Source organism: Cynoglossus semilaevis, chromosome 15 (assembly GCF_000523025.1).
Source record: "Cynoglossus semilaevis isolate Cse_v1.0 chromosome 15, Cse_v1.0, whole genome shotgun sequence".
Classification (NCBI taxonomy): domain Eukaryota; kingdom Metazoa; phylum Chordata; class Actinopteri; order Pleuronectiformes; family Cynoglossidae; genus Cynoglossus; species Cynoglossus semilaevis.
The window spans coordinates 2,208,180-2,222,842 of NC_024321.1; the positions used below are offsets into that span (position 1 = coordinate 2,208,180).

Genomic DNA, 14,663 nt, shown 5'->3' on the forward strand with positions numbered 1-14,663 from the left:
TTTCAAGACAAGAAATCATTTTGAACAACAAGTTCGAAGGAGAATAAACTGTCAGTAAGCTTTCAAATAAGGCAGACGGCAGTCACATTGTTGTCGTTAACTACGAACACTTCGGCAACTGCCGGTTCGCTTAACTTCACATTTTGTGAATAAAACCAAAAGGGAGTTAATTTTTCAAAACGCTGACACTTCAATTACTCTGTTAACTGTACTATTATAATAAAATTCGATATATGTCCCGACTTTCATCCCCTTGTAAACTTCCTTTAGCTCTGACGCTGATGTAAATGCTAAACCCAAGCTAAACCCATGAAAAGCGGCGATAAATAAAAAGCGAAAATACCTGCACTTCCGGTATCCATTCTCCGTGTTACTGCCAGATGAATCCCTGTATTAAAACATACGGGAATCTCACTAGTGGTTTGTTGTGGCTTGTGCCCATGAAAACTGCGGAACTGGGCTCACGAACAATGGCGAAGCATGAGCTGACTACGGAAGCCGACAAACAGACACGTGCTGTTTGTTGACGGTTTTCTGTGGGAGGGACCCGATTGAGCTGCGAAAAGACATAGGTCAATGCTGTGTTGTGTTGTGTTAAAGCGTCATCTGTGTCATACTTTTAAAGTCTGTGCATACTTTCTCCCACATTCTTTCTCCTCATCTTCAGCTCCTCTTGCCATCCCCACAGGATAAGGAGTGCATGATTGATGGTCAAATTTCTGGATGGATTAGAGTGGAACTTGCTGCAGTGACATCTTGGAGCAGATGATAAGCTCGTAAAAAATAAGCTATTCTTGACGATTAAATCACTGCTTCCCAACCCTTTTGGCTCATCTGTGGCAACATATCATTTTTAAGGCTGTAGTCACAACAAGTGATGCAGTTCAGATTTATGGATCCAGAAACCTCTAAAAGCCGGGGCTCTTTGATTTAGTACATTCTTTGCACTAAAAAGATGAAAATGAGAAATTCCTTCTAAAAACATATGTCCGGGAAAAGACAACATTAGATCAAAACCTTTAAACCGATAAAAAAAAAAACAAATGTAAGCTGCATTTCAAAATGTATTGGTAATTTTATTTTATTTCACTTACCTAATAAAAGATGATGGATTTGTTCCCCAGCTGTGAGAAATCAAGGTTAAAAGTTCACGTTCTGAACTTTAAATTTTAAAGGCCTAATGCACACTGTACTTTCCTGTGTGGAAAATCAGTCATTATTACCCTGAGCTTCTGGGTTACCTTCAGGTAATTAAATGTTATTGCTCACATTTAGCTTTTTTTTATTATTATTTGTTTGGCATTTTGTTTTGCATTTGCAATGACTTTTTGACTTCTAACTATTTTAACAACTCCAATAAATCACAGATCCCTTCATCCCACTGGAAACAATAAATTGAGCTGAACGTGTGACTGAAAGTGAAAAATACATCTTGTCTGTAGCACTTACTTTTATCTTTATAGTTATTGTGCTGGACTCTGGTGGACGGCCATCTGCAGCGATGCAGGGGAGTCAGCTTGTTGTACCTCATTCTCATTAGAGGGATTATTACGTGTGTCAGCTTATATTCAACTCCCACACCATTAGGTGTTTTGGACCATTTAGTACATACACCAGTGTGTCAGCTTATATTCAACTCCCACATCATTAGGTGTTTTGGACCATTTAGTGCATTTTACACCTCTTCCCCTTTGCTCATCCCTCCCTTCCTTCCCTTCCTTACCAGATAGGTTAGATCTGCACATTTTCCCCCGCGTGTGTGTGTCAATTCTTTTCTTCATTTCTAAACTTCGTCATTTCTACATGTTTTCAGCTGGGAACTTGGAGCTGATGAAGGGTAAATACCGATCTGAGAGACGTATTAATACTTAATTATCCATTAAAGTTCCCGAAAGGCCCATAATCCCAGTCAACATGTCTGCCACAGCTGGAAAGATGTAGAGCGGCCGTGTTCACAGCAGGTTGCCTCAATTAAACACCTTCAACTCGGCGTCAACTGATCAACACAACATTATAATGCAAATTTAGATGAAGTATTCACCAGTAAATAAAGGATTTTTCTTTCTTTGAGCTTTTTTCCGGATAGGAAAGACACATACAGTGGAACCTCGAGATACGAGCATAGTCCGTTCCAGGATCGAGCTTGTAACCAAGAAATAACAGGGAAAAAAAATCTTACTTTTTTTCTTTTTTACTTTTCTACTTTTTATTTATTTTTGCTTTTCTGGATATGTATTCTTTCTTTAGCGAGCACCAACTCATATTTATCGACAAGTTCGTGCTTTATTTCCATGGCCATCGTGCGTTTCTTCTTCTTCTCACCACCATCCTTACCACTCACTTTCTTAGGACTCATCACTGTTATGAAGAATAATGTACAAACTAGATAGAAAGTCGCGTCGATAATGCTACGTACGGAAGCGTTGCATACGGAACTCGTGGCCTGCTCCGAGTGCTCGTGTCTCTAGTCTTTACTCGTATCTCGAAACACTCGTATGTCGAGGTTCCACTGTGCCAGTAATGTATATGAGTATGACTTGGATTACATTTTGTTCAACCATTGAATACAAAGGTTGATCAGTTTTATTGACTTTTTAGTCAACAGGGAGGGCAGGAAGGTCAGTTCAGTCACTGGGTCCCGCCCTTCTACAAAAATCCCAGCTACAAATCCTCCTAGAATTGGATGTTTGAACATTCCGGTCAAAAGAGCTTTCCCTTCCATCATGCTGTTGACCATAGAAAACCTGTCATTTTCGGGCCAAAAGTGTTGATGAGAGCGTGTAGTATCTGCTCTCCAGCAGACATCCCATCTTCTCCCGAGCTGCTTCAGTCGTGCTGCCGTTCTTCCACCTTCGCCCGTCTGCTCAGCTTTTCTCATTAGATTTCCTCCGCTCTTATGAATCCCAAGTATTTTGAAGTGCATAGTGTGCGGAGTGATGCAACGTATTCAAGTGTCAAGACTGCACAAATCACATCTCATCCACGCTGATTCACATATGGAAAGTTAGGTCTCCTAGCAACAGCCAGTGAAAAGTCCTCTTTGATCGGCTTTTTCCGCGTGGCCTTCAGGGCACTAAGAGTCAACATGACCGCAGTTTGAGAACTTTTTTTAAAAACAGCAATCAGGGGCTGTTTTAATCATTTACACCCAGTGCTGGTAAAGCAGAGGAATAATGGCTTCTCTACTTTGGAACGAGCACCAAAGTGAGTGTAATCCTCCCAAGAAAGAACTGAATTTTACATGAGGGCAGAGAAAATGGACCAAATCAGGTTCCTGAGCATTGTGGTGATTAAAGCAGCGAATGCTCCTTTATGCTGAAGGGTCACATTAATGGATGGGTTACACCGTGAGGCTCTGGATGTGATTGGAAGTTGATTACCTAGTGTTCAGCGTGTGGATGATTTGATTGCAAATATTATCTCTCTGTGAATTCATTACTTTTTCTGGACCTGTAGAGCAGTGATAGTTGTGTATTTTCTTTTTTTTTTTCTTCTTTTGTTTTTTTTTCCGTTTGCTAAACTTCATTTAAATGGTGGCCACGGAATAATCTGTCAGTCAGAGGGGAATGGTGCAGAAACTGAAGGCTGGGTTCATGGGTAGGAGGACACATTATAGTAATTATATTGAGATAGTGATGTTGATACTGTAGGCATTAAGTCTAGGACTATGTGAAAAGTCTACGTTGAAGGGAGCTACATAAATACGCGGGTCAATGTGCAGGTACGTCATCTGTTCTGTGTCAAAAGAGAAGTATTGATCAAAATAACTCCCACATTTCCCTTCGATTTTTGTCTCTTATTCACTCCATGTACAGTAATGTATAAAATTGTGCTTTATAATAAACCGGACCATGCGACGTATAGATTTACTAGATTTAATTTGCATTCAAAAAATATATTGTTGATATTATTGTTTTTATTTTAAACATGTTCTTGATCACATGATCTTTATCTTAATGTAGATGGATGGATGGATGGATGATGGATAATGGATGATGGATGATGGATGATGGATGATGGATGATGGATGATGGTCCATAATATGTATTTATTATTTGCTAAACGAACAGAAACATAAACCAAAACAAAAACACATAATTAGCTAAAAGACAGCGGCTTCGTACTAACTTGTGGCTACAAAACCATTGATTTTTATTGAACTCATCCCAAGTGTTATTGCAAGAATAAAACTGATTAACTCAAATTGTGCTTCGATCGTTCGTCACATTTAAAACATTGGTTCCTGCAACAAAGGAACAGAGTGCAAAAAAAAAAAAAAAAAAAAAAAAAAACTCCCCTTTGGATTTGCTGAACTAAGACAGAAATCCCAGCAAACCCCTTCAGTCTGTGATGCTGAGCCTGCTTTTTCCACATGTTACCACTTTGGCTGCCATCTGTATCTTGTTTATACTCATGACACTTCATTTATGATGAAACAATTTTTTTTTTTTTTACAGTGAAAGCCATAAAGAAGCCTGTGCAGGTAAGACTGCTCCTAATGGCATGTCACCGAGGAAGAACGCCAGCAGGCATTTTATTGAAAACAGCTCCGGATTGTCTAGGAGCTGCAGCAAATGAGGATTTCTGTTTGAACATTCATTTTCTTTCTTTTAAAGTGTGTTTAGTCCAGAGTGATGAGAAAGATTGTCCCTTGACATCTTAATGAAGCCCCGGGGCTCCCCGTGTTTGTCCAAAGATGTGACCAAGAATTTATCACAAAATATGAAAGACTTTCACTCAAGCACTCTCCAAAAGAACCCAGAAAAAAAACAGTAATGATGAAAAGTAAACTTGGAAGAATTTAAATTATCCTCCTCCGCTGGGAAAAAGCCTTCAGAGCAGCTGGGTTTGGTACAAATTGGCCGTCTGAATTAGCCACAAAACTCATTTTTAATTCACTCTAAAGTTGCCTTTTTATCAGGCGCGGTGTATTTCCATAAAAACGAGCTGATTAATGATATTTGTCATTTTAAGACAGTATAATATGGTTCATCACAAGCCCATTATTTCCCAATAACAAGCTAACAAGTTTGTTTTTGTTTGTTTTTTTTTTCATTTTGATTTAAAAACGCACCAGGTGTAGTGTCATTCCAAGTCTTGTCCGTTCCATATTTTGATTTTTTTTTAAAATCAAAATACCAACTGTGTTGGTAATGAATGGGTAAAGTTGAATCTGAAAGATTCCCAATTGGGCTGAGATCTTCTGACTCATGCTTTTATTTTGAAACATTTCGTCGTATTGTATCGCCCTTAGCCGGTGAATCATGGAGCTGCAGTAGGAGTTCTCATTTTTGTTTTTCACGTACAAATACAAGAATTTGAATGAAGTATTTGTTCGGATACAAACATAGGAATGCACCGGAAACTGAATCGTTATTGGAGCATCCTTTAATGTCCATCGACTCATCGTTGCTAATACACAGTCGATACTCACGTTAATATTCGCACACACCGCAGGAGCTTAAAATCCCCTCTCATCCAGTGTTGTCAGCTCGATCTATCAGACAGGCCTCGCCTGTCAGTGAGACAAGACAGTGAGAAATTCCACCGCTGACAAGCTGACTGACATGATTATCAAACTAATTGGCCATAGACTAATTAATATTGTTATTAAGGACAACGGCTTCACCGAAGTTTTGCAGAGCGACTCTCGAAACGTTCTCTAACCAACTGGTACTGACTGTATAGATGTAACTCCATAATGTATTAATAAATGTTTAGGCAATTATTTGTTATTTATTTGTAATATTTTTTCGTAATAAAAATAATAAGTAGAAAAAATTAATTTATCAGATTAACAAACTCTACTGCATGGACTTTACTTCGTGGGATACAAAATGACATGGCGGGCCATATTTGGCCCCCCGGGCCTTGAGTTTGACACATGCGACCCGGGTTAGTTTGCATGTTTTTCTTGACGTTTTTCCATATTAATAAATCCATGGTTTGGATTAGTCACCAATAAAAACAGGTGTGAATCACACATGGATCTGCTGATGTCCATACAGACAAAATGTTTTTGTCATATTTAGGAAAAAAAATGTACCTCAATTAATCATGATTAATCGCAACTGTCATTTATTAATAAAATAATCCACAGCTACTCTGCGATAAACTTATTATTTATTATATGCATATGTACATTTCCTGTTTTACGGGGGTAGACCGTTGAAGGATGAACAAAGGTCCAAACTGATGGGACGTCGGTTCCTCTTTTGTATTAATCATGAGTTGTAATTTATCTCTTAATCAACCGAGTCTCCGAGCAGGACACATGACCCATGGAGCAGCGTGGAACCACACAGCAGTGCTCCACTCCCCTGGACAAAACAATTTCCCAATGAGCATTAGCAGGACTACATTGGGCTAATTGTCTAATGAGATAATAACAGTACATCAGGACCAATCAGCTTTAGCTTTTCTCTACATTTGTTCTGCACGAAGTACATCTGATTTTATCCACGCGGTGCGGTTTAATTACAGATCGGAAAGGTTAAACATTATTAAAGTCTCGTTTGTTCGGTTCATTTGTTGGAGCGCAATAATGATGTAAGGGGGCGATACTGAGCAGTGGAAGACGATGACCTTTATTATAGTACTAATGCTAATCTATCTATACATCCATCTATCCATCCATCCATCCATCCATCTATCATCTATCCATCCATCCATCCATCCATCTATCTATCTATCTATCTATCCATCCATCCATCTATCTATCATCCATCCATCCATCCATCCATCCATCTATCCATCCATCCATCCATCCATCTATCCATCTATCTATCTATCCATCCATCCATCCATCCATCCATCTATCCATCCATCTATCTATCCATCCATCCATCCATCCATCTATCCATCCATCCATCCATCCATCTATCCATCCATCCATCCATCCATCCATCCATCCATCCAGCCATCCATCCATCCATCCATCCACCCATCCGTCCGTCCATCCATCCATCCATAACCGCTATATTTTATGTTTAAGCTCTTTATCTATCTATCCATCCATCCATCCATCCATCCATCCATCTATCATCTATCCATCCATCCATCCATCCATCCATCCATCTATCCATCTATCTATCTATCCATCCATCCATCCGTCCATCCGTCCATCCGTCCATCCATCCAACCATCATCATCATCCATCCATCCACCCACCAATCCATCCATCTTATGTACAAAAATAACAATAAACTTCAATGGAATTGAAATATGTTTCATGGCAAGATTTGTTTTAAAAACACTAACTAGTAATAAAAAAAAATTGAAAACCTTTGCTGAAAGGTTTTTTGTTGTCAACCGCTATGTTTTATGTTTAAGCTCTCATTTACGCTTGATTTTTAAATACTGCAAACAACAAACATAGCATAGCAAAGTAAGAGGTTGAGGACAAAGAACGTTTTAACAATTAATGATTTTTCCAAAGACCTGAAGATCAGTTTTTAACGAGGATGGGCAAAAACACAGCGGAGAGATCTCTAACCTTAACAAAAAAAAAAAAAGAGACATGACACGTCTTTATGCAGCCACAGCGTTCCTCAAAGAATGAGCTGATGAGGAGGTGAATGTGACCTCCGGACCCTTCAGCTGTGAAAAAAAAAAAAAAACCCAAAACAAACCAACACCGAAACACTTTAACAAAACAGCGAGGGAAAAAAAAGCAAATAAAAACCTCTAGCCTCTAGGAGACTTCCTGTAAAGGATGTTGCTGCGAGTCAACGCCTCCTCGAACAAATCACTGTGAGGAATGTGTTCACTCCTGACAGACAGAACAAATCAGATTGCAGCTGCTGCATCACAGCCTTATTGGATAAGTGTGGAGAACAAAAGCTACAGGTAAACTCATTTTCTGCGGCTCTACTTATTACAGCGCGGCAGAGGCGGTCACAAAGATTTTTTTTTTTATCTGTGTTCTACTATAGATCCTCAAAGTTCAATATGTAATATAAAATAAAAAATAAAAAGACGAGCCGGATCCATCTCAGGTATATTATTGGAACTCATATATTTGACTGTCTACAAACATTGTTTTCCTGAAGGAAACAGTTTTACTTTTTTTTTTTTTTACCTACTGCTTTTTCAGGTCTGATTTTTTACAGACGTGGGGAAATGTGACACTGGCTGTGAAATGATTTGCTGTAAATCCTGCAGATTTTGTCTCAGGCAGATTAAAACAAAAAAAAAGTTTACTACTATACTGCTAGTAGCATATATATATACTACTGACTCACTATGCATTGAACATATAATACGATATCACAGCATATTCTGTAGGGTCCAGAGAAATGACTCTTCAATGACAGGAAGCAGGTGTTGTCGGTAAACTGAGTTATTCTGCTTTTTTGATCAACAATAGTAATAATGAATTAATTTGTTTTACCCTGAAAACACACAGATTTGGTTTTGTATTCTCCGGTCCGTCCTACACACACACTGACACGGTTTGTGTTTTAATCATCCTGTGAAAACAGTCCCAGACAAACAGACTCTTTGCTGCAGTTTGAGTAATGTTTGTTAAAAATCTATTGTGCCCAGCGGTTTAGGAGATTACTCAGCCTCTGACGGCCTAAAGCTACGTTCTCATGATTTTTTTTTTTTTTTTTTTTTTTTTAAGATTTATATCTACAGCGGGGACCAATGTGTTTACTGTTGAGACTGGGAAATATTGCAGAACTAAGAAATGCATCACTATTAGTTTCTTGGTGTTTTCGCGAGTTTTGTGTTGGCAATTTTTTTTTTTTTTTTTTTTCATGTTGTGTGTTTCTTTTTTTTTTTTTAGATTTTTATTTATATGTTTACTTCAGGGAAAGTGGATTCAAGGCTACGGAAACTTGATATAATGATATAATCCCACACAGAGAACATATTACATCCTAACAGCTTGGCTGGGGTTCAGCGGCTGGAACGGCTCCTCTTCCAACAGGTCGGTGTGTCCGTGAACTGACAGACTTCATCTCCAGCCTGTGGTACTTTTTTCGTCTTTGTCAAATATTGAACCAAATTCTAGCTACCGACAGCATCCTAATGTAGTCATATTAGTTGACTTTCGTTTTGAAAATCAAAGTTGACTTTGACAAATTCTAGCTACCGACAGCATCCTAACGTAGTCATATTAGTTTCGCATTAACATGCAAAGAAATGAAATGTGGCAACTTAATAGGAAGTCATGTCATTAGTTATTCTATTTACGCCTCAGATGTGTTCACTGATGTCACGGTGGTTCTCTGGAGAAAACTGTTTCCTGCTTTTGATATGAATGTTTTTTTTTTATTATTATTTGCTGCCTTTTTCCTGCAGGTCTAAACCAAACCGGGTCTGCAGACATTTATCACGTCTGACCTCAGAAGAGCAGCTTTTTCCCCCCTCTGCCTGAGGCTGAAAAACAGGAAAAAAAAAAAGTGTCCTGCAGACATTAGTCTCATTTATTATGAGCTGTCCTGGCCAGATTTGTTTTTGCCCTTCACACAGTGAATGAAGGTTTGGCAAAATTCGACAGAATTCAAAGTGTGTTGTTGTCCCCACAGAAGGACATCAGGCAAATGAAGAAAGATGAAGATGAGAACGAGGATCACACACTTCAATTTATGAATTGAGTCTTTATAGAATGGGTTTCTGGAGCACACGCAAACACACACCCACACGACATTAAAATGCTGACAGATTTGCATGTGTTGACGTCGGTCTGACTCTATTTCTGTTTTCAATCGGGGGAAAAGGAAAACAAAATAACTTTTACAATTGTTTTCGCACCGGTTTTACTGATATGTAGTATATTTTGTTTTAACTATTACCAGGCTACCTTTTAAAAAAGCACACATTCAGTAAAGGCCGACAGATATTATTGGCCCGGTATTAGCATAATTATGTTATATCGGTAAGAAAAGTTAACGATTTTTCTTCCGTAAAAAATAAAGAAAGGTTTACCTCAGTCAGTACCTCAGTCTGTCTGTATTGGTTGATATCGGAATCAGAAATTAATCGTTTGGACGATATCGGATATCGAAAAAAAAAGTTAAAATCAAACATCCCTAATAGGGGTGTCAAACATACGGCCCGGGGGCCCCAAAATCGGCCCGCTTGGCAGTTTAGTCTGGCCCGCTTGATGAATTTTGAAAATAAAAAAGTAGACTTCATTTTCAGAATATGTTTGAAAATCTTTTTTAAAACGTCTGATTATTTGTGCACAAAATCAAAAAGAGTTCCATTACTCCACAGATTATCCGTACCTTGCAGTTTCCTGCAGTTTTATCTCCATCCATGCTAATGCTAGAAATGCTCCAGTCTGTCCTCAAATCGCCATCATAACTCTGGGCCTGCTAGAAAACCGTGCTATTTTAGCTTGATGCCAGCTCAAAATCTGATTGGTTATCTCAGTGCCATTCAATCTAGGCTCCCAGCTCCTGCACTACTGAAGGTGTTAGAGCAGATTCCTCTCTAACCCTAGCTCTGCTGATACACCTGTGTGTCTGAATATGCAGCTGGGAACCACACACTGCGTGAAACCCGGCTCCATCAGCTCTGAATGGCCTCTGATTCAAGACGAAGTCGGTGGTAAAGGCGGGGACTAAATGAATTTCATACACGAGTGAGCCTGAAAATTCAGTTCTGAGAGAGCAGTCGCTCTGATTGAGCTTGACACGCGGGTAACCATGCTAAGCTAACCCTGCGCAGAAATAAAATAGAGCTTTAACACAGGTGTTGCACTCGCACACGCATGTCTGCAAGTGAGTCGACGGCCCGCGCTCACATTTTTTCGGTCACTCCTGTTGTTTAGCCGATGGCTGCCTGAATGCATGGGTTAAGGGAGGGGACTTAGAAGAGATGTTTCTAGAAGGTTTCGCTCCCTCTTAAGACGGTCGTCATTTTATATAACTTAAATAAATATATTTAAGTTATATGAAGTAATATAACTTATTATTAATATTAATAATGACAATAAATATAATGCTAAATATTTTGGTGTAACGTTAGCAGATTTCTTTAGCCATCTCTGGCACACTGGACACCAATTTGAGCTAGCTAGCTTTTAACTCTCTGCACCAGGGGTGTCGAACTCATTTTGGTTCACGGGTGTACAACGCAATTAGATATCAAGCGGGTCGGAACAGTACAACCATAACATAATTAACTATGAATAACAATAAGTCCATGTTTTTCCCCTTTGTTTTCATGCAAACAAGTACATTATATATTTATTATTATTATTACTATGTATTTATATTTGATGAAAAATTATTTTACAAAAAATATCCTGCATATTTTTATTCAGGATATTTATTTATATTTATATTTATATTTATATTTATATTTATATTTATATTTATATTTATATTTATATTTATATTTATATTTATATTTATATTTATATTTATATTTATATTTATATTTATATTTATATTTATATTTATATTTATATTTATATTTATATTTATATTTATTCAGGATATCAGATTCATTTTATGAAGTGTTTATGCATTTTATTTTGTTTTCAAAATTCAGCAAGCGGGCCGGATGGATCACCCTAGCGGGCCGGTTTTGGCCCGCGGTCTGTATGTTTGACACCCCTGCTCTTCACACATTATTTTGCCATCGATGTTTATATTTTAGCTATACCTATGGTCATTATAAAACTCTTTTTTTTTGTCTAGATAGAAGCTTGAACTTATACAGTTTATTTGTTGTTTTTAGTCCAGCACTTGTGAAACAATATCTTCTAAATGGTTAATAAACCATTGAATCTAAACTGAATCTGCCCTGGGTTTGTCTCATCCTCCAGAGCACTGGAGGAGGTTGATGGATCCACATCATTGGACTAACCCAGTCTCTTATGATTTTGAAGGATTTTTTTAGATCATTACTTTCCTGCCCGAGATCCGATATGGTCCTCTAAAATTGGAAACACGTCCGAAGTCGACAGATACACGAGAGGGGCTGAGTTTTGGGTTGGAGAATTGTGTCCGTTTTCTGATATCTCCTGCTCTGCCGTCAGATTTTTTTATACTGATTGTGCTTTAGGAGAGACTTTTCTTCTCCGTTTGCGTAGAAGCCTTTTTTGGACATTTTCACTCAGACACCCTGCCGTGAGAATTTCGGGGGAACGTTTAGCTCAGAGCTGCCGCTAATTTTTGACCTGTTCACTCCCAGTAATATACTGCTGTCCTGAGGAACCACCTAAATGCTGCACTTACTCACTCTTTCTTTTCTGTAACTCTGCCCTGATTCTTACAGCGGTATATTTTTCACCCAGACAGCTGGTCAATGCTAAAACTGATTGTATTTTTCTGCCGGAATTGAGCTATCAGTGACTTCGTTGACAAAGCGTCAAGCTCTTTGATATAAAGCAGTGAGTGAGTGACACCGAGATCATTGCTGCGTCTTACTTTGGTCAGCGCTGCTGCTGAACAATCTGAAGGGCGTCCACTCTGCTGCCGGGTTGATGGAACACACAATCCAATATGTCACAATCTTCAAATGTCAACACTGAGTCGCGTAATGTTTTTTTTTGTTAAGTCACGTTCAATAAACATGAAACCAAAAATAGCTAAAACACTGTAAATAATATAATACCCGGGGGTTCTCGGTTTACGGCGTCCTCGACCTACGGCGTTTCGTGGTAACATCGCCCCCTGCAATGCATTAACTAAGAAAGTCTTGTTCCATCATTCCGATGTACAACTAGTTGTCACAAGAAATATTCGGCAAGCAGAATGGACAAATATATCGCCAATGCTGCTCTACAAGAAAGTCTTGTTCCATCATTCCGATGCACAGCTAGTTGTCACGGGAAGTATTCGGCGAGCAGAACGGACACATATATCGTCAATGCTGCTCTATGCAGACGACGACATCGTTTACATTCACCGGTTGTACGCCTCACGTGGCGTTCTGCTACATTCGCTTTCATTTGTTTGTGTTGGGTTTTTTTTGCCCTTGATTATGGCTCTAAAGCGTAAGTCAGACACTTGCGATGTTTTCATGTCCTAGACTATGACGTTATCACTGTGTTAGCGTAGCTGAGCGACATAGGTACTGATGAACAGTATGTGAAATCCAAACTATGAAAATCGAGCTACGTCGCACCGTCGGAGGAGAACGGTGCGAAGTCAAGGACCCTGTAGTATTAATGATAGTTTTCAAAAATTGCAACATAACAAATGAAGCCGGCAGATTTCACATTTTCCGAGAGTTTAGTTACCAGAAAGCAACAGGAAAACAGGAGGTCAGAGGTCAGACTGTGGCCTGATCTCCAGAAAACAGGGTCAACATCTCTACTAATAATAATAATAATAAAAAAAAATTCAATCACTGAGGTTATTTCTTCTCCATGAGCTCACACAGTGTGATGGCATTTAATAAGAGCCTTTTCTGTCTTTGTGACGTGACGTCTATTGTTGGTGATGCTGTTAAATTATTCAGGGTTTTCATGTCAGCGAATGTCTGTGTTTACTGTGGGGTTTTTTGTTCACGTTTGATTCACTGTCTGAGCTCTCGCAGACCATAAAACCGCGGCTCCTGTGTCAGGAGACGGAGTCATGAATCGTTATCCAATCAGATGTCTGAAATTCAGTTGTTTTCGTTCCAAACAAAAGGCTCAGGGGGAGGGTTATGAAACGTTACAGCGACAACTAAATTGCAGTGAAACCCAAAGATTATTGCAAAGGAAAAAGAGGTGTTTTTTTTCTTGGATGCTTTCGTTTTTGATCAAAAAGTGAAGGATTTAATATTTAATAACATGCCCCAGGATCTAATCATAGCATTTGGAAAAAAAAAAAAACCTTTGACGTTTGATAAACTACCAAACAATTTTCCTGATCGAGCAACAGAAAAGCTTAATTACTAAAATAAGACAAGAACTCTCTCTATATTCATTAAATGATTAAAGAGTTTGAAGGATTCGGATCTGGATACAAAGCCGAAGCATTTTGTAAACAGTCTACGGTGCCGACTCGGAATTTGTGTTTTGCTTTGTGGATCAAAAGTCTAAATGACTTGTAAGGATTAAGGTCAAATTCAGAGGTTAAAAAACATCAGCGTCACTTGGGGACATGTAAAAAATAATATTGTGATACAGCATGATTCTCTCATTTTAATGCAGGCTAACCGATACTATCTGCCCGATATTAGCATAGTTATGTAATTTCTGTAAGAATCGTTATCAATTTTTTTCCCTCCGATAATTAAAACCAATAACGCAATCCCTTGGTTTTGCCAAATGATGTGTGCCCTAAAAATAGTTTTGGGGGAAAAACGGCTATATGTGACGGTGAAAGCCACCAGATGGCAGCATTGCAGCTCATTTTATGAACCTGTTTTATATGCAGAATGCTGGTGCAAGCAACTCATACAGCGATTTGTACAGATAAATTCATAAATATTACCAGCCAATCAGTGCCTGCAGATGGTGCACAGTATCAGCTGCTTGGATGTCAATTTTGCAAAATTAGGGTAAAATGTGCCAACATCACGCTTGACCTGTGTGTCACAGCTTAACGTGAGCACTATGAAAGAGCTGAAGGAACGAGCCGCGCTGCAGCCGTGGTCTGCCATCGTCTCTGGTGTCTGCTGCTCCGGCACTTGCACAGATTTATGGCTAATTTGACGCAGTGCCATTCGTCAGCTTAACTCGGACTGTAGCGTTAAATATGGAGGAC

At 38.8% G+C, this 14,663-nt stretch overlaps 1 protein-coding gene across 1 annotated transcript in view; it reads right to left on the reverse strand.

The window, feature by feature from the left end:
- Positions 1-578, reverse strand: part of enox2 (ecto-NOX disulfide-thiol exchanger 2) — a 173,927-nt gene extending 173,349 nt beyond the window's left edge. The window contains exon 1 of the mRNA XM_017039392.2: positions 344-578. The gene's annotated coding sequence lies outside the window, so the exon portion shown is untranslated. The remainder of the gene's footprint in view (positions 1-343) is intronic.
- Positions 579-14,663: the final 14,085 nt, after the last annotated feature.